Below are 7,590 nucleotides of genomic sequence, written 5' to 3'. Positions count from 1 at the left end.
CAGAAGAGTATGTTTTTGATATTTCACACATGCTCTTTCACGACAAGGCATGAATGAAAAAAGAAACCATTTGCATAGTTTTCGCGCACTTTTACGGGCTCTTTATCAATTTTCAGGGCCCTTTCACATTTTTCTGGCATCTTTCCTTCAGAGAGAGCAAAAACATACTCTTCGTAGTAGTTAGAACATAGTTGAAAGATGCCCGAGGGAAAAAGAGCCCGGCCTGAAGACACGAAGTTGCCGAGTGCGACTCTTTTGCCCGAGCCCATCTTCAACTATGTTCTAACTGTTTGAAGAGTATGTTTTTTGCTCTTTCTGAGGGAAAGATGCCAAAAAATTGTGAAAGAGTCCGGAAAATTGTGAAAGAGCCCGGAAAAAGGAACGAAACTATGCAAATGATTTCTTTTTTTGATCATGCGTTCTAATATTTCAGTCTCCATTCATGCCTTGTCGTGACAAAAACATGTGTGAAAGAACAAAAACATACTAATAAACAGTTAGAACATAGTTGAAGACGGCCCTCGGGCAAAAGAGCCGCACTCGGGCATTTTGTGCCCTCAGGACGGGCTCTTTTTCCCTCGAGCATCTTTCAAATAAGTTGTAACTACTACAAACTATGCTTATATTCTAGATTTTACTCTGTAAAATGCCGGTTTTCAATGACTATTTTGGACAACATTTTCCTCGAAATTCAGCGAAAAAAAATTAATTGACCGAGAGCAAATGATCAGAGCTACTATCTGTGAAAGTATCAATATTTGGTTTCAATGACTGACCAACATAATCCGGGTCTGCACAGGCCAGTTTTCCTCATCTGCACTACGTTTTGCTTCGTAGTGAAATCTTTCTTGAATAAGCGGAGAAAAAATTTGTTCATTCAATGTGGAAACATTCTCAGCGAGAACGTAGAAACAATTAGTGTGAAATTTTTACTAAACTCAAGACGTTTGTTACTTCTTCACGCAAAGTAAAAAAAAAACTTACTGCAGATGAGGAAAACAGGCATTTGCAGACCCGGATTACCTTTGTAAGTCATTAAAACCGAATATTGATACTTTCACAGATGACAGCTCTGGTTATTTGCTCTGGGTCAATGTAAAAGTTTAACTGAGTTTCTTAGAAAATGTTGTCCAAATTTTACATTAAAAACAGGTATTTTACGGAGTAAAACCTTGAATTTGCGCTTAATTTTATCCACTAGTTATTTTCAGCTTGATCAGCAGCTTTTTTTTAAGTTTCAAAAGCAATCAAGAGAAGCGAACAGTAAAAACATTTGATTGAGAACAGTAAATACCTGCACTGGAAATGCAAAATAATGTACAACTAGAGACCAATTTATATTTCGTTTTGTTTTACCGAATCATCTATTGCGGACCAAATGCTAGAGACGTCAACAGTTTTGATCAGCAGAGAGCAGAAAACTACACCAATGGGTAACATTTTCTCTAACATATTCGATTGTTTTCGCTGGTCAGTGAATGGTGTTTATTGAAGTTTTTTAGCCAACATCAACAACGTAATATTTGATTTTCATCAATTTTCAAACACGAATATGATTACAGACATGCTCATGCGTTTAAAAATAGGAAATAAATTTATAAAATTAAGCCTAAGAATCGATCAGTAGCTAACTAAAAAAATTGTTAGGCCTCAAATTAAGGCTCGAACTTTACTGTAACTTCATTATGAACTCAATGACAAATTATTAAAAATTTTGATGAGCCACATTGCAGACAAGAATACAGTAAAGGCGCATGCTTTAAATTTTTGGGGGAACCAAAAATCCGCAGATGGCTTCGGAAAAATGAGCTTTTATGTTTTTATCAAGATTTTTTTTGCAAAAAATCCGAACATGTTTCACATTCATTGGTGACAACTGATTTTGATATAGATAATTTCAAGTTTCTGGTAGGGAAAAAAAACAAAAACCCAAACTTTCATACTCTCATTCAAAAATATAGTTTCAATTTTGATTAGGAAGGAGTGTTAGATTCAAAAATTGAAACATTAAAACAAAGAATTAGGTTTCTCGCGTGATTTTTCTTCTATTCTTATAAATACTGGAGACAAAAGTTGCAGTTTTTATTCAGTATACATCAATCAAACAGTAATCATAGAAGCTTCTTAGCTTATTTTCGTAATTCACCGTAACTTTTCTTTCATAATTTACCGTTCAGTTTCGAAAGAAGAAAAGAGACTGCTGTTGACTGTTGCAATGTTTGTTTAAGGGTCAATGAACGTGGTGAAAACTCTTCTAAAGGGTTTGGGCGATTTTTTGTTTATCTAACACGGTCTCAAAAATTTATTTCTTGGTCGCGCCGTCTCTGCTTTGGGCTGGAAAATGGCATCGTCTCCGCATTGGTCTGGAAAGTCATGCCGTCTCCGCTTTGGTGGTCTGGAAAGTCGCGCCGTCTCCATATCGGTCGCAAAGGTCACAAGGAAATGTCTCTTCGTCCCGCCATATCCGCATTGATGTAGAAAGTCGCTCCGTCTCCGCCTTTCCTGGAAAATCGCGCCGTCTCCACCTTGATTTGGAAAGCCGCGTCACTTGCACTCAAGGCCGCGAGGAATTGTTTGCTAGTCGAGCCGTCTCCGCCTTGGTATGAAAAAGGGAACCGTCTCTGCCTTGGTCTGGAAAGCCGACACTCTGATTCCAAAAAAACATCGCAGTTTGAATTGAAAACAAAACTTTTTTTTCCAAATTAAGAATATAAGAATAGCATATATACAAGCATTCAAATTAGGGAGATCTGACAATATTCAATAGATTTTTGCCTTAATGTGAAAACTATAGCTGTATTTCGCAAATTCAAGTTTAAAAATTGAAAAAAAAACACCACACTTTTCCAACCATTATTTTAAAATACTCGAAGTTTTGTCAAAATTTGTAAAAAGAAAACAGCGTGTTTTCAGAAACCTTGCACTCCGAGAAACCTTACGGAAAGAGAATGCATTGATGAAAGCTATGTTGCAACTTCATAACAAACATCGTGAAGATGCTAATCTACTTGCTCTTCAGTATGACCCTTTATTAGGCGAGTACATGCTCTTTGAACTATTCTGTCAACTTTCAATAGTTTTCCGACAAATCTGTCAATAATCAGATTTCTAAAAATTTATTCACTTGTTGCTGAAACTAACTCAAAGAAAAATCACAGTACTAAATGGAAACAGAGATGTTGCTGCAAAACTAAAGTTATTTTATAGGGAGTCTGCTCAGCAACCACTTCAATACTTTCTAGAAAAGTTTGGGATCTTTAACTGCGTTTGAATTACAAAAAGATTTAAAGTATTTTAGTTGCTCGTTTGCTACTTTCAAGTGCTTATTTTTAAATTGGTTTATTGGACCTAACAGTCAAGAATAAAATTGCTTAACACTAAGCAGAAGAATTATTCAGTTTCATGCAAACTGTCAACCAAAAGCATATTCTATTGAGTACCAAAAAAACCCTTAATAAATCCGATTTTTTATTTTGTTTTGACATGAACTGTCAACGCAAAACGATTTTTTTGCTGGAAAATTCTTGTCATCCAGTTTCCATATATGGACATTTTCTGGTTAGCAGTTTTTATGATGCCAGAAATATATATTTTTTGGTGCCTACAAAGCATGGTTTCATACATATGATTGCATTGATGAATGTCTTCAGTGATGAGCACTTTTTAGGTCAAAATCCAGTTGGTTTGCTAAGTTAGGCAAAAATTGTTTTCCAATTTGAAAACGGAAATCGCGGAAAAATTGATATTTTTCTATTTTCGAAAGTGAAATTTACTCTTTAGATTTCCCCGTAAGTTTTAGCTAACACTCCATTTCTCTCAAGTTTTGTAATTTTTTTTATCAATAAATGATCCAATCATAAATTCCTTTGAAAATCAAAAAGCTCTATTGCCAGGCTTTTTTCTTTGAAATTCGAAAGCTTACCTCTTTTCAAAAAACAAATTCAGCATTTCTCTTACTTTTTCTTTGCGTTCATTAGCTCTTTTTCAACTGCCTATTGGTTGTATTTTGTATTAGGAAGGCAAAAAGGCAAATCAGACGAATCAGGCAGGCGAATCAGTGTTTTGCATCCTTTGCGATACAAAATTTTATGGCTATCTTACCAGCAAATGAAAGAACAAATCAAAATTGAAAAAAAAAAATTCAAACAAAATGTTTTTTTTTGTCGAAAATTTAAGAAATTGAAAAAAGGACGAAAAATTCCTGAATCAAAATTATCTGCACCATTAAAAAATTTACCAAGAGCTTCAAAATTGCTAAGAAGAAACCGAAATTTTTCGTGGGATCTTAGCCGACAAAATTAACAGACACGAAAGTCTAGAATATTCGAAAATTCTTAGTTGTGACAAAAAACAGGACCCGACTAAAATCAAACTTCTGGGATTTGTCGCTTCAAGCATGAGTTTGAAAAATTTTGAAAGTTTTTTTTTAATGTCAGGAGTATTCTGTGCATTTAGTGCAGCCACTGCACTAAATGCACAGAATACTCCCGAGATTTTTTCGAAAAAATATTCAAAATTTTTGACGAACAGCGTGAAAAAAACATCTATAAAGAAGAAAGATTAGACAGAACATCATGGAACTTGATTACTTGCCCAAAAATGGAACAAACTGAATTAATTTTTAATTCGAAAAAATTGACCAAATTTTGGGCAAACTCGGGGATGCGGTAACTAAGCCGACAAAAAAGTAGACAAACAGAAGTCCGACAGAGAAATATTAACGCGCGAACCATATTCCGCCTACAAAAAACTTGTCCTGGCCGAAGCATTGACTCTTGTCTTTACAGGCAGGTGCGTGTTACCTCTTCGCCATATACCCGAAATATCGACTGGCTTTAATTTCATTTAAACCGAAGTTAAAATGATTCAAGTAATTCTGTTAAACTAGTTGTTAACCCCAAAAAAACTATGTTTAGGTTTGGTAACGCTTGCCAATCACAAGCTCAAATATAAATACAAAAAAAACTCTCATCCTGCAAAATTCAGCCAAAATCAAAAACTGATATTTTCAATATTTTGTGTGTTCAGTTTGAAATTTTATAGGCTGGTTTCAATGCATAATATATGTGATATAATCAAAGCATCATTAATTCAAAATTTCTGAATCACAACGATTTCTGTCACTTGTGTTTGGTTATGAACAAGAAAAAAAAACTATGGATAAAACATTGATTTATGGAAAACTTATTGCTACCAGCCTACTATCAAAAAAAATACTGCCCTCCATTTTGTTAGCTTTGAATTGAGTTTGAAGCAGTTGTTGTGCTTTCACTTTTTAGTGCATTAATACAAAGTGCATCCACAATTTGTTAGTTTTGAATTAAGCGCCTCATACGAGTTATATATAAGCAAAAAATTGTCCAAATAATAATTTACAATTTATCGTTTTATTTATTGGGGAGGAAAGAATAAAAAATTCCAATACTTGAACACTAAAAACTCAAGTTCTACATATAAAAAGCACTAAGCATTCAAGCTGTTTTTTTGGATATGTGGATTTGCGTGGAAATGGTATGATTAGTTGAAACATTATGCAATTTTATGCGAATTTCCAAAGCTCACTGGGACAAACACATGATCAATAGTAATGTATGGCAAGTGTTTGAAGGTTTGATGTGCCAACTCTTTTTTGCTGGGTTTTGCTTTGCTTAAATGCCTGTGACACCTATTTTGCCCTGTTTTAGCTATCGTTTTCAAATTGTTGGCCAAAGAAATTCTTTGAATGTTTAGCTATATCATATACAGCAATGTCTAAAAAAGCAGGGCAGCAAAGGGTAATGTAGTACAAGGATTATTCGTCCAACCATAGATTCAGATATCCGGCCATCTATCCTTGCGTCTGTCAAGCCATTCATCCATTTTTAAAATAAGGTAAATGTTTTTTTAAAAAAGCTTAAGTACCTAAAAGTGTTTTTAAAAAAAGCTCAAGAATAAAGTACAGATGGTAAGAAAGAAGAATTAGTTAAGACAAAGTAACATACAGACGAGAGTACAGTAAAGTACAGAATTTACTAAAGAAAGAGTAAGTACCCTGGAAAAAGCAAGTAACCTGGTCATACTTTTATGTATGTATTTAAGAATAACTGTATTTAAGTATGGGAGTAAGTAAATAGGAGTAAGTAACCTGCTCATATTTTTATGTATGTTTTTAAGAAAAAATGTAAATAAGTACGGGAGTAATAAATAAATCAGTAAGTGGGTAAGTAAGTAAGTAAGAAAGAAGAAAGTGGGGTAGTAAGAAAATAAGAAATTAGATGAATAAGTAAGCAAGTAAGTAAGTAAGTATGTAAATAAGTAAGTAAGTATTTAGTCAAGTTAAAAAAATAAAAAAAAATGAGTAACTCAGTAAGTATCTAAGTAAGTACATAAAAAAGAAGGTATAAAAGTAGGTTAAAAAGTAAATCTGTCAGTCAGTCAGTAAGTAAGTAAGTAAGTAACTAGGTAAGTAAGTAAATAAGTAACTAAGTAAGTCAGTAAGTGGGTATGTGAATTGCTAAAGTAAATGAAAATAAAAAAAGTAAGATGAAGTAAAGCAAAGTAAGAATAGGTTTAAAAATTTAAAGAAAATATGGTAAAATGTAGTAGAAAAATCACATTCAAGATAGGTAGGTAGTGTAGAACAAAAATGAGTAAAGAAAAAAATAAGTGAAAGAAGTAAAATTAGGCAGTAAGTAAAGTAATTTATGCATGTTGTTTTGTCTGCCTGTTTTCATGTAAGTTTGTATGTAGGTATGGTATGTAAAATGTAAGTATATATGCACGTGAGTAAAGGAGTAATTTAATAAGTTAATTACTAAGAAAGTATGAAAGTAGGTATAATTAAATTAAGTAAGGTAAAAAAAACTAAAGTAAGTTAAAACAAATTAATGTTTAATAACAAAAATAAAATTAATTGAAGCAAGAAAGTATTCAAATTAATTGAAAAAACTGCAGAATGAACAGAGGGTGCTCGGAAGTAAGTAATAGATAAGAGAAAAAAGTTGAGTAGAGTAAAATAAACTAAGTGAGGAAGTAAAGAATAAAATAGAAAGTATGAAAATAAATTAGAAAATAATAAATAGGCAAATATGCAAGTCAGCAAGTAATCATTGAGCTAGTGAGCGACTCAAATCAACGCTATCCAAACGGTGAAACTGTTGTCTATACCACGAACTACAAAGAGACTGAAAAAATGCCGATAAGTCTCAAAATTCGAATTATTAACCTGGCAAAGAAAATCATAAGTTGCTCGAGATCGATGGTTTCTAGACAGATGGTGGTGTGCAAATGGCAAAGCTTGAGACCGCCAGTGTTTTAAAGGTAACTGCATGACATTGTGCAGCTAAAGTATTCAATGATAGACTCTTAGTTTTTTCAACTTTATGAGAAGACAGGAAACTGTTTCACTCAAATGGCCCAGAAAGCTATTGTGTTAGTTACAGGGCACCATATTACAATACGGTGGACACTCTTGATATGTCTGCTTTTTAATCCGGATGCATTGTGCAAAATACCATGCAATCGCAAAAACTTGGAGTTGTTCTGGTATTTTTCTAAGGAACAGTTTCTGAGACCAATAAGGTCTCACTGTAACTCAAATGTCGTAGTTAA

The 7,590-nt window shown here is 33.5% G+C and overlaps 1 protein-coding gene across 1 annotated transcript in view; it reads right to left on the bottom strand.

Annotated features, from left to right (window-relative positions):
* LOC134844800 (inhibitor of nuclear factor kappa-B kinase subunit epsilon-like) overlaps nt 1-6,782 on the bottom strand; it is a 572,416-nt gene extending 565,634 nt beyond the window's left edge. Inside the window, exon 1 of the mRNA XM_063861624.1 lies at nt 6,777-6,782. The gene's annotated coding sequence lies outside the window, so the exon portion shown is untranslated. The remainder of the gene's footprint in view (nt 1-6,776) is intronic.
* Between the last annotated feature and the right edge of the window lie 808 nt (nt 6,783-7,590).

The sequence above is a fragment of the Symsagittifera roscoffensis genome, chromosome 1, assembly GCF_963678635.1.
Source record: "Symsagittifera roscoffensis chromosome 1, txSymRosc1.1, whole genome shotgun sequence".
NCBI classification, from domain to species: domain Eukaryota; kingdom Metazoa; phylum Xenacoelomorpha; order Acoela; family Convolutidae; genus Symsagittifera; species Symsagittifera roscoffensis.
The sequence above is the reverse complement of the archived record's forward strand: the minus strand, read 5'-3'. Positions and strand labels throughout refer to the sequence as shown.